At 47.2% G+C, this 16,800-nt stretch overlaps 1 protein-coding gene and 1 long non-coding RNA gene across 10 annotated transcripts in view; one reads left to right on the top strand and one right to left on the bottom strand.

Annotated features, from left to right (window-relative positions):
- Positions 1 to 13,377, bottom strand: part of PROX1 (prospero homeobox 1) — a 60,028-nt gene extending 46,651 nt beyond the window's left edge. For 2 of the 9 annotated variants that reach the window (XM_043485690.1, XM_043485697.1), the window contains exon 1: positions 8,097 to 8,223. The gene's annotated coding sequence lies outside the window, so the exon portion shown is untranslated. Of the gene's footprint in view, positions 1 to 1,945; positions 1,989 to 6,727; positions 6,893 to 6,918; positions 7,064 to 7,181; positions 7,674 to 7,830; positions 8,047 to 8,096; positions 8,224 to 13,174 lie in introns of those variants that run through there. The other 7 variants (XM_043485696.1, XM_043485692.1, XM_043485698.1 and 4 more) reach the window with 7 other exon arrangements.
- The window catches only part of LOC122452206, a 91,254-nt gene continuing 82,405 nt past the window's right edge, over positions 7,952 to 16,800 (top strand). Inside the window, exons 1-2 of the long non-coding RNA XR_006272626.1 lie at positions 7,952 to 8,038; positions 8,158 to 8,238. This is a non-coding gene — a long non-coding RNA (uncharacterized LOC122452206). The remainder of the gene's footprint in view (positions 8,039 to 8,157; positions 8,239 to 16,800) is intronic.

The following is a 16,800-nucleotide window of genomic DNA, read 5'->3' as shown; positions in this document are numbered from 1 at the left end:
ATTTATTATGCACTCTGCTTGAAATGAAACATTTTTAAATATTTCTGCTCCACTGGTTTAAGATGGATTAAGATTAAAAAAAAAAAAAAAGCAAAAACTGCTTAAGCACCAGTAATATGATTCTCTTTCACAAATGCCTAAAATGATACTGTTTATCTTCAGAAGAAACAGTAGATTATAAGAACACAGCCTCTGACAACCAATTGATTAAATTTTGGGCACTGAGATTCATATTACAAAAGCAGATAAAAGTGGTCCATACTTAAGAAATAAGGTTAAATTTTGAGGATGCATGAAATCTGAATGAAAAATTCCATTTCTGCAATAGAATTATTGTGGCTTTAATGCTATTAAGGGGAAACGAGTCTAAAGAATGCAAATATTTCACATACACCCTTTATTACTGAATTTTAAAATATTTTTGTCATATGTGAAATGGGGAAGAGAACACTCCCATCAGCATCTTTCCAACACAAATGGTCAATTTAACATGGAAATAAATGCACAAATACTCATTTTACAAGTCTGCTTATTTAGCACAGATATGCGGGGTTTTTTATTACTAAAAATCACATCTGAAGATGGTGTCTGTTGCTGGATTTTAATGTAAGTATAAGGATATTTATAAATTTTTATCTTGTCTTTTTGATGACTTAAATTTTAAAGTTGGACTCAGTGCAAAAGAAGGACATTATCACATTTTAGAAATCCATATGTGGAACAATAAATTGAGTTAGGCAAGGATAAATACATCATCAGTACTAGTTTTTGTGTTTTTTTTCCTATAATCTGCCAAAATAATACTTCAAATGCCTGAAGAAACTCTTTAACATACACCATTTGTGAATCTTATTTCTCATGCCAAATTAAAACATTAAAAAAAAAAAAGACTGAAAGGAGATACATAAAGAAGAAAGAAGATAATGTCAATGAACTATGTGAGAAAGGGAAATACTGTCTCTGCATATGAACTTCCATTGTTTCTTAGGAACACAATATAAAAAGAGAATATCCTTCCTTGCATTTTACAAAAGGCACTTGACATATTTTGTGGTGTTAACCAGTGATGCTAACCCCAATTCTGTCTAAATGTTAAGATGTCACATCTCCTTGCTTACAATGGACGTTTTAAGAAGAAAATGAAAATATTTTTTTTTTCACACGGGGTTTATCTAATATTAAACTTCACGTTTGCTTAACAGAGCACATCTTCACAATAACAGGGTCTATTGCCAAAGGCAGCGTGCAGAGTGTTTGGAAGAGCTCCCATCTCTTTCGGTTCACCTGTAAAAACATCTACGTGCTCCCTAGGACTGCATCTGTGGCTAGTTTTAAAGAATGACTATCCATGCAAATAGGCATAATTTCAGCATGAAATAACCTGTAAAAATCAAGAAAAAGCTCAATGCTTAGATGGCAATGTGTATTTTTTTTTTAAGCAACAAAGATGTCATCCTGCAACCCTTGTTCCCAGTATTCCTATGAAGATGCAACCTTTAAATAAAACCTGGTTCAGAGTGTCAAGAAAGCAACACGATGCTTCTTTATATGTTTTTTGGATGCTTGAGGGTAAAATAGTTTTTGTATGCCTCAGGATGAAATTTCCTAAACTTGGAATGGAATCAGATCTTGATAACTTCAGCATTAGGGTTCAAAATTAAATTCAAGATGATTGTGACCCCTCACACATTAATAAATGAAATTGGCTTCAGTAATACAAGAATCCAATGGCAAATATTTCACTAACATGTTAGATCTGATAAATCAGGTACAGCTGTAAAGTGAGAGAAAAAAGGGGGGAAACAGACAAACAAGAAAAAAGATGAATTATTTTAAACCTCAGAAAGACTCGCATATTGAGGGGGAAGTCTTTGCAAGGAGGACTCTGTGTGTATATATCAGCTTTTCAAAAAGAGAGTTCATTGCCATTCTTTAAAAATTTTACCTCTTGTCTTTTTGTGTGTAAATCATTTTCTCCTTAATAGCACCTGAAAAGCACACAGATCTCCAATCAAAATGTTGAATAAACTTTCTGCAGTATTTTCTTCCCCTGTTCCTCTTAACATCCTATCTGGATTTTCCTCCTACCCATCCTTGTTATAGGAAGAGCATCTCTGCAAGAGAGGCTCAGAAACAACACGCTGGTATAAGAGATGAACACAAGGTCACCCACAGCCATCCTTCCTTTCCCAGCTGCCTCTACCTCTGCGTCAACTGCACTTCCTCTCCTCTAGCCGAGGTATCAACAGCTGCATCCCCACCTCATGCTTGAGCCAAGAGGAGGAGTGTGCTCTTTCTAAGGTGGAAAGAAATGATACGCTCATCTTCAGTGGCGAATGCGTGTTAATTAAACATGATCGTTGGGTGTTACAAGAAGAAACTATCCTGTAACTTCTTTAAAATTCCCCAAACGAAACTGATTTTTGCAATTCTCTTTCAACTGGTCAGCATTCTTAGATCAAATAATAATTTGTTTCTGTTTGGGGCTAAGGGAAATTACATACTTTTAGGTCTTTTTGTAAAATGTACACTGAGACATAACAATCAGGACAAAACAAATGGGAAAACTAGGAAAAATGATATAATCCAGCAAGACAAGGCATTATATTAATAGGCGTGAATAAATAAATCTCTCCATATAGCTTTGAGCTGAATTCAAAAATGAAGGTATAGGAGTCATACACATTGAGATTATAACCCATGGAGGCTATAGGAGAGATTAAATAAAATAACTGGTTGACTATAGTATTTTATCAGCATCATGTTTCATAAACAGTATATATAAATATTTTACCACACAAGAAAATGCATTGTTAAATGACTATAATATAAATTAAATCACCTGAAAATGCGTTCAAAAGTGCTTCCGTGACTACCCAGTTCAGAATTTAGAGAATACTATGGAATGAATTTATCAGTGATATCAACCTGCCCATTAAAGATTTTTTAAAATTCCCTTATTTCTTAATATATGTATTAAGCCATATGTTTCAACTACAATTATTATTGATTTTTATATATTTAATCTTGAGTTTAACCCGGCAATGGGAAACCTTCTGATCAGCACTGGTGAACATCAATATCAGCAAGTATGCAGAAAAATACTGATACAGAATTTGAACCCAAATAAATGTATTATCGATCGATACACATATTCTATTCCTTTAAAGTCCTTTTAATTAATATGAAAATCTACATAGAATATTTTATTATTAAATATTGGGTTGTACCACTTGTTATCTAGCTACACAAATGCTTTAATAACTTCTATACGAGGAGTATCTTAACATTAGCAGATTCTTCCCAGAGAAAAGAGAAGAACAAACATCCAAGTACAATCAAGTCAGATTTTAAGGACTCCACAACATTCTTCATTAAAATCTGAATTATCTGAAGAATGTCAGATAATTTTACAAGGAGAATCCTAAGGAAGCTGATGATAATGTCAGTAGAAAAGAATTTTCAGGCAAGGATTTCAAAGGAACACTGCAGCGTGAAGTAGAAAGTGGTGAAGTGCTCTGCTTTAAGTTTATGTATGGATGAGTCCCTTCGCCGTTCATCTGAACCTAGCACAGCAGTGTTAACAGGCTATACTCCAGTACAAAATAAAAGTTTAAAGTTCGGGAGAAAAAAGTTATTTGGGGAAGGGGGTGCAACCTTTATGCCTCTATCTGGAGTCCAGATTTTGTACAAAGATGTGTTCACTATGGTTTTTATTCAAATAGTTCAGGTAAATCTTTCATGAAATGGGGAAGAAGGTACGGTTGGCATAGTTTCCTGCTTGGATTATATAGATTATCAGTCTTGATTGATAAAATGATTTGAAGAAATTGCTCAAGCCTATGCTTTTACTTCTTTTAGAAAACCACCTTTAAGTGGGCCTCTGATCTACTTGAGTTAAGTCCCTTATGAAATTTCAAGTGGAATAACACCAACAAAGAACACTGTGAATCCATCTAGAAATCAGTAATTCAAGGGGGAAAATCAGATGATTTGATTTAGGTACTCCCCTCCTCCACCCCACTGCCCCCGCCCAGGCCCCCTACCAAGCTGTCCCCTTCACTGTATTTAAGAGTTCATTTCTGCTAATTAGCAACTTTCTCCTTGGAGATGTTCCTGCTATAAGGTTAAGAAAGCCTTTGGTGTTTACTGTGAATACTCCACTTGATATTAGTTAATACTTAAATTAATTAAGATTGTATTGTCAAAAGCTTATAACAGACTCTAAATTTTCCTATCATAGAGTTCTCAAATCAGAACCATTTCATTTAAAATTCCTCCATTCTATCAAAATTTCCATACATTTTTCACCTGCAAAATGAAAACAGCAATTTTCTGGAACATGCCTAAAAATTCATTTCTACTTATTTAAAAAGTAATAATGCTTATTTAAAAAGCACCAGATTAGTAAACAAAAGGGAGTGAGAAATAACTTCAAGGAGAAACAATTTTTTTTCTTTCTGAAGAGAACTGAAATACTCTGTCCTTTGAAGCTTTAGAATACACCAGGCAATAAGGTTTTAGAAATTTCTTATGTATATGTCCTTTACAATATATACAGATACTTAATTAGAATCCAATTATAACATATCAGGCACAATCCATCTTTCTATTATTAAATTACTAACATTTTATAAGCTTTTATTAATCTTGAACTTTACCATTCCTTATCTCAACAGTTGCAAATGCAAACAATACCTATAAGAAATTCATGAAAAAAGGCCTATTTCACTTTGAATAAATAAAGAGCACGCCTGGCAGCTAGGTTATGTTTTAAGATTGTAAGTGCTACTTACAGAAGAAAGATGTTAGGGAATGAATAAAGTGAGAACAAAGATGCATGTTACGTATGCATGACATTTTTCTCACAAGGTGGTGATTAAACTAAATAGAATTCTGCATAATGGACACATAAAAATATCAATAAGTGCCCAGCACAGAAAATACTTATCAAAAATAAAGCGAATGAACATATCCATAGATGACATATTAATTATGAAAGAACTACAAAAGCATCCAAGAAAAATATTAGGAGGAACTTGGATGTTTAAGTTGAAAGAATAAATGACATACACTCTCATTTTCATGAAACAATGATCATCCACCAAGCAACCAAACCAACCAGCAAAAACCATTCGCCATCTAATCTAATTCTATGCAACTCAAGAAGCAGCCTGTTTGAAAGAAAAAAAAAAAAATAAAAGATCAGATGTTGAGAATCCAGATATAGTGCCTACACTGAATTCTCAATAGCCTCCTTCACACATGAACCCACAGTCCTTACCTTCATCTGTTTTACTATTGCAGAAAGAGGTCCACGGTTTTGCACATGGACAGGTTAACCAAATTACTCCCCTTTTTCTTCATCCCCACCCACAGCCCATTTAATTTTGAAAATGCTCAGAAGTTCTTGCAAGAAACTCTTCAGAGAGCGGACTGCCTGCATCTTGCATCAAATAGAAAAGCACCAGTTACCTCTCACATACTTGAGATTTTCCTTCTCCATCAAAGTACTAACTAGGACATCTGGCACATGTCTGGTACAATGACAGGCTCATTCTACTTTATGAGAGTATTTAACATACGACTTGAAAGAGTTTATGCACATACCTATTCTTTCTGGGCAGGGAGAAAGCACGCTAAAAAGATAAGCGTTAACAACAGTAACACTTTCAAACTGACTTTGGTATTCTTGGCAGTTACACATACTACCCATGGATGTCCAAATCACACACACACACACACACACACACACACACACACACACACACAAAAGAAAGCTCTCACCACTCCCCCGCAACACCCCCACAAACCTGGGAGACAGGCGTAAACCAGAGGGAAGCAAAGAGAAAGTCAATGTCCCTCCACCTGCTGCCTGAAGTGGGGGGTAATTTCAGCTGCCTGGCAGACAGGAGCCTGAGACACAGCCTCCCTAGCAGCCTGCCAACATCCTTAAGAAAAATAAACAAACACATACCAACTTGTCCCCCACCCCCAACCAAAGGACTCACATGGCAGGGCTCAAAACATGACAACAGCCTAGTTCCCATTAGCCCGGACAATCCTATTAACCAGGGCAACCATAAATTCATAAACCTCTCCAACCCTGGAGCACACACCGTGGTCTGGAACGGTATAGACACACACAGACACAGAGGAAATTTGCACCTGTCTTTCTTGACACAACACACCTGTCAGGCCCTGCCCATGCACAGCCCTCGGGCTAATAGACCTCTGCCTACGTAGTCTAGGAAAGCACTTTTTTTTTTTTTTTTCCTTTTGGTAAGGGAGGTTATAGATGGGAGAGAGAGTGGGGTGGGGAGAGAGAAAGAGAAGAGACTTCTAGCCTTGACTTTGAGAGAAGGCCACCCTGTGCTTGCACTGTTTTCATAAGCTCAAGGAGACAACCAGACCTTCTTGGAAAAATAAAAACAAGCAGGTGAGTTCTCAGCCTTCCCCCAGGCGGAGTGGGTTCTGGATTGCCAAGAACAGCAGTTTCACACTCCAACCTGCCTCCTTGGGTTATTTAAGACTGTCGATCAACCCCTCCTCCCAGTTCTTCTCGGCCTGCCCGGAGGACTCTCAACTTCCGAAAAAAAAAAAAAAAAAAAAAAAGGGTGGAAAAGTGGCGGGAGACCTGTGAGTCTCCCTCCAAAACTACTCCCCCTTTAACTTCCCTCCCGCGCCCCCCACCCCCCGGCCCCTCCAATCCACACTCTCTACCTACCTTGAGTTTTAGCCCGAGGAGTAAGTGGCGGGTACACCCGAAGAACCAACAACTTGCTAAACTGGGGGCTTTGGGGAATGTCTCCCCCCAACCCCCGCACTTGCCCTCGTCGCCCCCTCTCCTTGTCTGTTTGGGCAAGATAGCCGCTCCCCCTCCTCCGGACTTTTCTTCCCAGTAGCAATCACGCTCACCTCTCCATTCCTCCCTCTCCAGTCCTCCGAAGTGGGGCAAAATTGTAGGTACCACCCAGGCGAACCAAGATCAGATGGAAGCAGTCCAACCGAGCCGACCGCCGGCGTTGACTGCGAGCAGATCCGCTGGACAAGAACATCCCCTACCCCCACCCGGACCGCGGTCCTTCCATCCTCCCGCGGCGCTCGCGCCCCAGCTCCCCCTCCGACCACGCGACCCCCCCCCCGCCCCCCGCAACCCGAGGCTTCCAGTGCCACCTTACCCTACTGAACTTGACTTAGCCCTGGGTCCTGCGAGCTCAGGAGAGGGGCGCCGCGCTCGTAGCCCGGGACCATCTCTCCACTGCTCCAACCCCGATCTCAACATTTCGGCTTCGACAGCGTTTTGAGAGGCAAGTAGCCGAGCGCCCCACCACCACCCCACCCCCTCCTCCTCCCCTCTCTCCCTTCCTCCCTACTCCCTGGCCCTCTGCTGGGGTTAAAAAGGAGAAGTGAAAGGTATGCAAATGACAAGCAAATTGGAAGAGCCTGGAAGAAAGGCAGCTATAATAAACAAGACAAAGAGAGAGGACGTGGGGACTAGCCCAGGAGTTTTCCTCCGGGCGAGATGGGAAGGATGAAGCTGGGGAGGAGACCCGGGGGATCCAGACGAACAAAAAGCGACCCGGTCCCCCTCGCGGTCCTCTCTCCGGAGAAGAGGGCCAGAGAAAGAAGGAAAGGAAGCGAACGCCTCCTCACCGCGTCCCCCCCCACCCCAACCGCCCCCGAAACACACACAAAAGGTGACAAGATCAGCGACAAGTCCAGCACTACCAAGCCTTCTCCCCCCTCCACACACACACATCGCCAACACCACCCCCCCAGCCACCAGCAGGAAAGAGAAAGAAATAAAAAGCCAAGCGGATCACTTACTCTTAGGAACTGGGAGGAGCGGAGCGCTGAGTTCCACTGAGGCTCCTGCTTAGAAACTGTTTAGACGCTAATTTTTCCCCCCCTTAAATTATGATTCATCTAAAGAACACCCTTTTCTCCCGGGGATGGGGGTGGGAGGAATAGATGTGTACACGGGTCAGAGTAATGGGAGTCTCTTTTTCTGGTCTTCTCATTCAAGAACAAGCCGGTACAAGTGATTCTGGAAAAGGGGAGGGGACTCGCGAAGGGGGGGAGAAGATACTTACGCGGTGCAGAGAGCGGTGGGACCCACCGAGCCTTTTTTTTTTTTTTTTTTTTTTTGGGCAGGCGGAGAGAGGAGGACACGCGCGCGCACACGCACGGGGAGAGATCTTGCGGGTGATGAATATGATAATTGGACAAGGGACGGTGAGTCCGTGCGGGCACGCGCGAGCGGGCCGGCGGGGAGAAGGAGACGGGAGAGAGGAGAGGGTGGGAAGAGGAGCGGAGAGCGCAGGAGGAGAGGCGAGAGGTGAGAGGGGAGAAGAGGGGAGAGAGGAGAGGAGAGGAGCGAAGCGGAGAGGGAGCGGGCGGACCCGGCGAGAGCTCTTTTGCGCCGCTCTGCTTCCCCCGGCTGCAATGGTGTATTATTTCCGAGCGCTCCCTCGGCTGAGGGCTCCGCTCCACAACAAGATTTACTTTAAGACACAGCTGAAGGAAACAGGAAGACCGCACGTCACAGTCTGACTGACGTACCCGGCCCCAGCACCCAATCGCGAGGCGCCTTCGGATTCAAGGGGGGATAGCGAGGCAAGAGAACTTGGGAGGAGGAAAAAAAATATATAAAAGGGGTGGGGGTGAGGGGCTGGGAGGAGAGGAGGGGAGAGGGGCCCGGAGCTCCCCTCCCCTGCCTCCATCTCCGCCCCCCCCCTCTCCCCACCTCACCCGCGCCCAACAGCCGCTGCTTCGGGGCGACCGGCTCGCTGCGCCCGCGGCCGGAGCGAGCGGTCTGCGGGCGCTGTGCTGAGCGCCGCTCGGCTCACACTCGCTCTTCCAGGACGCAGGTCCTTTTTTTTTTTTTTTTCCCCTCCCCTTCATTTCTCAGATACCGCTGATCGAGTTCGCCGAGCGGCCGAGCGAGTGAGCGCTCCTTGGACGGGGGGTGGAGGAAGGCATAGAAAAAGTGTTCTGGAGAAAAAGTGGGGGGTTAAGGGGGGCTGGGGTGGTCTACGAGGAGAGAGCGGGGACCCTCAAACCATTTTTAAAGATCGTAGCTAGTATCAGGAATACATGTCACCCTGGCTTTCTTTGAAAGGAGAGGTGGACAATACAGGTAGGTTTGGGATTAAAATAATAGGTGCCAGAGGTTTGGCGTCGGCTCCGCTGCATCAGATATGAGAAGACCAGTACTGGCTGAATCCCAGTTAATCTGTCAAAATTGTTAGGAAGAAGAATATTTGTCCTTGGTTACCTCTAACAACGTTATCTGGATTGTAGGTACAGCAACCTTTATGGGGGGGGGGGGGAGGATGTAACAAACATAACTACCAACCGATTACCGCTCAGTAACTCACTCACCCCAGAATGATTAGAGAAAGGTTTCATGCAGGATTTACACCGTTTTGACGCCTGGGTAACAAACTTTAAAGTTTCCTAGGTAAGAAATTTAAAGCGCTTAAATTTCGGGCTTCTGCATCAAGCCACAGAAAATTCACTTTGTTTTGACATTTCTTGGACAAAAAATAACCAGCGCGATTTCTTTAGATCATGTGGCTCTTGAAGAGCTGCTTGGGATTTGAAAGTTGCTAATGTTGAAGCGCAAGGTTCCAGCCGCAGCGAGGATGTCTCTTTCACCGGGCACAGTAAACGGGCTTTTAATAAGACAACCGCGTTTATGACTTCAAGGTCCTATAAAAGCTGGGACTTGCAAGGGCTGTGAAGCAGAAACATTCACACCCAATCGATAAGACGCTCTTTTTTTTTTTTTTTTTTGGTAGGATGGGAACAAGTATTTTTTGTGTGTCCCTCGAATTTAACCAGATCAAAGGTTGAATCGTGTTGCGTCGTGACAACAGAGTGTTTGTCAAGTGTGTTACAAGTACACTGGCCAACCACCACCACCACCTTCCGCAACACACACACACACGCACACTTTTCCTGGGACAATTTCAGCCTCAAATACATCAATCTGTCAAGAAGTCTAATCTTTGAATAAGAATACTGACAATAGTATGTTCCAGTCCATACCCTGTAGGAAACTTTTGGCACCGGATTCAAACATTGAAAAGAAGAAGAAGGGGAAAAAATTAAGCCGGCTGGGTTAAATGTTGGGGATCAGGAAAAAAAAAAAAAAAAGACTTGTTTGAGCATCCTCCCCGCCTTCATTTCTCCCTTTTCGATGCCTCCAGACACTCCCTCCACCCATTTTGGAAACAACATAGAGGCTAGCAAACACAGACTCACACTTCCAATGATCGGCCACTGTATCAAGTGTTCTAATCGAGATGTGACAATTTAGACTGGGCACAGAAATAGTCTAGCCACATGCCCATTAGATACAGGATGGAATAGTGTTTCTATTGGTAGGGTCCTTTCGAGGTAAGCGGGTGTACTGAGCGGAGAAATGTGGGTTCTGTGAATGGATCAGCGCTACTTCCTTTTTTCTTTTTCGTCCTAGTATCTTAAGTATCCCAGTGTGTACCTGATAGCGCCAGCCCACAATTAAACTGGCAGAAGTAAAGGCTACATGCCCTCCACACCTTAAAACCATCTGCTCAGTTTGACATTTTAAAAGGGAAGAGGGCAGGGAAGGAGGGGGGGGGGGCGGGGAAGGGGGGAAGAAAGGAAGCTGAGCGAGAGAAAAGGTTCAGACTCTCGGAGGAAACGGCTTGAACTTTAGCCCACAAGTTTCTGTCAATTGCACCTAGCTCCCGGGTGCACGTTTTGCACACACTACGCTGGGGAACTGGCGGCGGGAAAAGTTCCCTGCGAGCCCTAGTAAGTCCTTTATCTCTCCCCGGGGAAGGCAGGCCCGAGTCGAGGTCGGGGTACCCCGCTTGGCAAACAAGAAAGCTCCTCCACCCCCCAGCCTCGGCGGCAGAGGCTCGCGGCTCGCCAGCTCTGCCGCGGCGGTTCGCAGCCCGCACTGGGGGCACCAGAGCGGCTTGTGGAGTGAAATAGGAGCGCGCGCGACGCTGGACGAGCGAGCTCGGTCCGCAGCCCAGCTAGGCGAGCTGAGTATGCTGAAGCCAGAACTGTTTCCTAAAGTCTGGGCGACATACAGGCCAGGCTTCTGGCAACCTCTCTAGCCAGAACTTCGGCGCTCTCCCGGGTCTCAGGCCGCCCTGGATCAAGGCGTGAGGCCCAAGCTCTCTATCTCGGGCTACTCGCGGTTTGTTTTCTGATAGGCGAGAAGCGATCAGTCAGCCCGGAGACGAGAAGTCGCCTAGATACAGGCTCCATCTCTGAAACCATCGGGCAAGTTTAGGGTCAGTCCCTGTCTCCGCCCTACTGCCAACACAACCCCAGTAACTTAAAAGTTAACACAAGTTCTGACTGGTCTTCCAACAAACCTCATCCATGCAGTCTACATTTACTTATTTATCAGAAGGGTGATCTGTGCGTTCTTAGTCAAACTCTTTCACTTATCACTTATGCCTCTGGTTCTGGGTTAAACACACTTCTCCTTGATATTTCTTCGGTGTATTTTACCCCTCCGGTTCTTTCTTAAAGCCAGTAGATGGGGGTAGGAGAGAAGAGTGCATATCAGTAATTTTAAAACCTTACAAACAATCGTTAGCAGATCCTAAACAAACCAATTCTGGGAATTTCAACCAGATCCAGCTGAGAGACAAACATGGATGTTTATTTCAGGAGAAGGATGCTGAAGATCCAGCCTGGATATACACCTAACACCACCCACCACCTACTACTGCCACCACCCTGAAGAGAGGAAGAAAAAGAAATAAAAACCAACTCTAGGGTATAGGCCGGCCTGCTCCAGGCTGTCTAGAGGCGGACTGCCTGCTTGCCATATTCCTGCTCTTTCTCTCAATCCCTGTGCCCAGTGTGAGGCCAAGATCAACGTGGATTTGTTCTGAATGGGGGGAAAAGTGAAATGCCAGGAGATCAGTAGCAAGTAGCAGCTGCAAGGTTTCTCTCCTGGGAACCCCACTGCTTAGAAGCCTCCAGAGTGATGTTTGTTTAACCAACAGCTTTCAAAGTAAATAGAAGCGATTCACTCCAAAGAAGTTGAAATATAACTCTTACAAGAATTTGGGGTTGGGGTGCTGGCAGAAAAAGTAATTAAAAAAAATAAAGCCCCCACCCCCAAATCAGGGTCCAATACAAAGCTTCAAGGAGCCTAGAATTGTCATAAACAAATCCATGGAAAGGATTCCTTACAAGAGTGACCTCGAAGAAAATCACTCTTCCCCCAAAAACACACACTGGCGCTGGGGAGGGGGGCTTGGTTGTCAGTGATCGAAGGGGCACACTACTACTTGATTTTATGGAAGCGGGCGAAACAATCAAAGGGAGGTACGATCCCAGCCTTAGAGTAGAAAGGAGTAGGCTGGGAGCTCTGCGTCGCCAACCCTGGCTTTGCCTCAGGCACCGAACTTTCCAATATCAAGATATTAACAGATGGTGGTGAGCACATGGAGGGCTGTTACTTACATAATCCAGCCACTCCGCCCGGGCGCGCTGAGCCCAAAGAGGCGCCCGCCAGGCCGCACGCGCGTGTCTTCGGAGGGGTGCTGTTGCCCCACCCCCGACCTCCCTCCGGAATAACTTGCTTTTTTTCAACCCCACCGGGCTCTTTGAGGGTTAGGATTTGGAGAGGTTGTGATTTTAGGGGGGGTGGGGAACCATACATCGATCCTCTTGGGCTTTATCGTCTTCAGCCCACGGTAGAGAAGACGCCAAGGGCAGAGAGGAGTGAAGGGGACGCTTTCGGAGAGAACTGGGCGGTCTCCCTCCGAATTTGGGGGTGCTGGGGAGTGGGATTCACGCCATTTACACCCCTCCCTCTTTGGCGCGGATTAGCATCTCTTCCCGAGTCCCTGAAATATTAGAGCAGGCTCGGGCCACAGCCAGGGGGAGTAGGGTGGGGTGAGGGGGTGTGTGTGTGTGCGCGCGCGCGCGTGTGTGTGTGTACGCCTCTGCACGCGGGGGCGCAGTGGGCAAAGTTACGCAGAGCCTCTGGGCACCACCGTACTTCCGAGCTTTGGCAGGATTTTAAGCACTGGGTCTCGCACGTGGGGAACCCCTTTCGGGCGGTAGCGCCAGCTTGCCTGCACGCCCACAGCACCTCCCCGGAGGCCCGGTCGTCCCCCGACCCCCCACGCCCCGTGTGTCTGAGTACCTCCGCGTGCGTGCCCGGGGACAGATTTGTTTGACGAGCCTCCTTCCCGATGGCGACTCGGGGCCGCCCAAACCCGCGAGGAACACGCCTGCATGTGTCGGAAAAGTTTCGGGTCGGGTGGGAAGGCTGGGAGTCTCCTCTGCAGCCCCGAGGCGGGAGCGGGGCCTCCGAGTCCGTGTCTTCCTCCGGGTCTCCTCCTCCCTCCCGGCCCTTCCTTCCTCGCCCCGGCCCCGCGCTAGGTGTCGCGGCCTCTCCGGCCCGGAGACGACGCGCGCGAGTAGCGGCGGCCGTGGCGCCGCGCAGCGGGCGGAGGGCGCGCCCCCTCCCGCCCGCTGGCCCCGTGGGGGTGCGGGTCGCCCCGCCCGGAGCCCGTGGCCCTGCCCTTCCCCGGGGGCCGCCGCCCGGCTCCGTGGGCCAGAGCTTGGGCGCCCGGCGGGCGCGGAGGGCAGCCACCTGCTCCCCGCGCGCGGCGCGGAGCCGGGAACGTCCGACGCTGCTCGGCCCGCGCTGCCCCGCGATCTCCCCCACCGCCCTCCTGTTGCTGCGGGGTCTAGGCTCGTTCCCGCCGCCGGTGGGATAGCTCAACCTGGAAGGTGGGGGCCACCGCTGGGGACCCAGATAAGGGCGGGGACGCTTGGCGGGCTGGAGACCTCCCCTTCTGCCCACCCCCTTTATTTTCTCATTTGGCCTTTCTTAGGACAGTTTTCAGTCAAGGGTGTGAATTTCGGAGAAGGTGCTCTTTTCAAGGGGCTTTGATGCTAGGACTTAAGTCATCCCTACTGCCCATTTTAGGAGGCTTTTAATCTGGACGCCAGCGAGTTAGAAATAAATAGGTGTAGGCCAGGCGCGCAGAGGGAAAAAGAGAAGGAAGCTCCCAGTTTGGATTTATTTGGGAGGTGGGGGGGGGGGGGTTGGTAGTGAGTGACTCTGGAAAGTTGCATTTTGTTTAAATTAGAGCAAGACAAAGTTGAAAGCCAGATTTCTATAATTTTTCTGGTAATATTTCTTTTATGAAGTATCTAAGTGTCTGTTTGTCATCATTTTGAGATCAAAAGGAAAATCCATATGCTGCATAGTTTTTCAAAATTGCTATTTAAATATGTTTTAAATGTTTTATCCGACGTGGAGAAGGCTGCTCAGAGGCAAGGCTGGTGACAGGGAGAGTGGGGTGGTTTGATGTGGAGCAGCGGTTCCCAAGACAGGGCTAGTCATCAAGAATCACCAAGGGAGCTTTTCAAAAATAAAGATTTCTGGGGCCACCCCAGCTAGGAAGTCAGCAGGAGGATGTGGGAATCCATGGGTCATACTGTGCTTCCAGTAACTGCTTAGCAAGTTGCTGACTCTGTGACCGTGGGTATGTCACTCCATCTGAGTCTCAGTTCTTTTTATCTGTTAAGTGGGGATATTATCCAACTCCTAATTGTAGAGAGCTTTGCATGAGTAATGTTGCTCAATAAAAACAGAAACTGTTCAGTCTATAGACGTGTGTTCATCACACTTGCACTGGCCTGTACTCCTCCCGTCATAGACACCTCTGCTCCCCACCCCCAATATTTTGATGAAGCTAACAGGACTGTCATTTGATGTATCCATATTTTAGCTCATGCATAGTTGCTACTTTGGACGCTTCATATGCTCACCTTTCATTTCTTAGGCCATGAAAACTAGAATTGGTGCACGTTTGAAAGCAGAAGCTAGGCCCTGTGTTTTTGGAGTTAGAATTGTCCATCAGGCCCACGGGCACCCATTTACCAATCTGAAATCCTTGCTTGCTTTCTTTCTCCTTTACATCCTTTCTTCCCTCTTTTATAAATGACAAACCTTTCCTACAGAAGCTGCCTACTCCCAACAAAACCACAGGACAAATAGTTCTATTCAAGTAGGGAAAAGCAAGAAGGCAAAAAAAAGTTTTAGGTAAAACCGAATCAAATGGACATCATCTATTTACCTGTGTGAAGGAACAGCTCCCCCGAATCTACGTCATGTACGATACAACCCTTCATAAAGTTAGGTTTGGCCCAATGAATAGGAGCACACCCCAAAGTAATTAAGGGAGAGCTCAGCCAGAGGCAGCTGTGAGAAGGGAAAGTAAGGTAGGTGGGAAGGGGCCATGACTGGCTGGGACTCTACACAGATGAGAGGGGAAGAAAGTCAAAGGAATGGAACCAGCAGAGAAGGGATCAAGAAGTCTGATGATTTGAGATGTGGACATGGCCGTGAGTGGCTACTTAATGTCCCAAGGAGGGTGCTTTGCTGTATCCTCAGAAGGCTTGAGATTAGTAATCCCTGTGTATCCCTGGAGAGGGGTTACCGAAGAGATTTTTCCAATTTAGGGAACGCATGGGCCCAGCCCTTAGTGAATGAGCCCAGGGGCTGAGAGTGGGCCCCCTTTGCTCTCTGAATGAGGGAAATCGAAAGCATGACCCCTAGATGCTTGTCCTCCCAGGGTCAGTGGATCTTTGGGCCAGTGTGGAAGATTCCTGCTGTCTGGCTTCTGGGGGTGAGAAGGATATGTCTGTGACTCTAGGGGACAAAACAAAGGCCCTCAACAGGTACAGAGAAACGCACTCCTGGAGCCAGGCTGTAGGGAGACAGGTATCTTTGAGTTTCTTACTCCTGAGCGCACTCCTGTTGGCAGTCCTGGGGGGAGGAGTACTTCTGCCTGTACTTGTGGTGGGGGGGAGGCGGGGCAGGGACAGCAGTGGTGATAAGACGATCTGGAGACGGAGGCCTGTGTCAGGGGGTGGGAAAATGAGGTCAGGGAGGGAGTATGAGTAGGTGCTGGGTAGAGGTGAGGGGCGATCAGGGTGAGGTGGCTGAGTGGGGCGAAGTAGGTGTCCTGCAGAAGGTAACTGGGGGGTGGGGGGGAATAGCTTGTGGGGCTAGGGGCTAGGGAGTGGAGTTCAGGGGAGGAGGGAGGAGGAGATGGGTGTGGACTAGAGCAGGTAACTGGGGAGCACGGGGGTGCAGGAGGTTGGGGGCAGTCAACAAGGAGGCTCCTGTGGGGCATAAGGGATATGAAGTGTGGTTTGAGGGATGGGAGGGGGAGATGGGAGGGAAGGCGAGGCTGGAGGATAAATTCGACCCTGTTCCAGGCTAAGGGGGGATGGGTAATAGGGGTGCACCTCTTTGCCAGCCTGGCCAGGCTCTGGGACGTTCTGGGATACCCTCTGATGTCTGTTGGCAGGAAGACCTCAGAGCCCCCCTGTTGGCCACGGCTTGACAGGGTCAGGCAGCCCGGCTCCCCAGTGGTGGGCTGTGTCCAGTTGGGAGGGGTCTCACCATGCCTCCCCCTACCCAGGGCTCCCTCAGCCCTGCTCAGACTGCAGGGTCCCTACAGCACCCTGCCCCAGGCAGCGGCTTCCTCCTTCCTCCCAGCTTCATCTCCCTCCATCCCCATCCTAGGCCCAGGGTGGCTCCCTCACACCCCCAGGTCCCTGAGGAGGAGGCCGCATCCTTTCTCCTCTTGGAGTTGGTGAGTTCACCCCTTTGTCTTAGTGCCAATCTTCTGGGGTGGTACCTGGGGGGAACCAGGCCAGAGGGGCTGCAGAACCCAAAGTAGCTCAAAGAAGATGGAATCATTCGACAGATAATTACTGTTTGCAAGACACGGCTGAGCGTGGCAG

Source organism: Cervus canadensis, chromosome 13, assembly GCF_019320065.1.
Source record: "Cervus canadensis isolate Bull #8, Minnesota chromosome 13, ASM1932006v1, whole genome shotgun sequence".
Taxonomy (NCBI): domain Eukaryota; kingdom Metazoa; phylum Chordata; class Mammalia; order Artiodactyla; family Cervidae; genus Cervus; species Cervus canadensis.
Note: the sequence above shows the minus strand (reverse complement) of the source record. Positions and strands in the feature narration are given on the sequence as shown.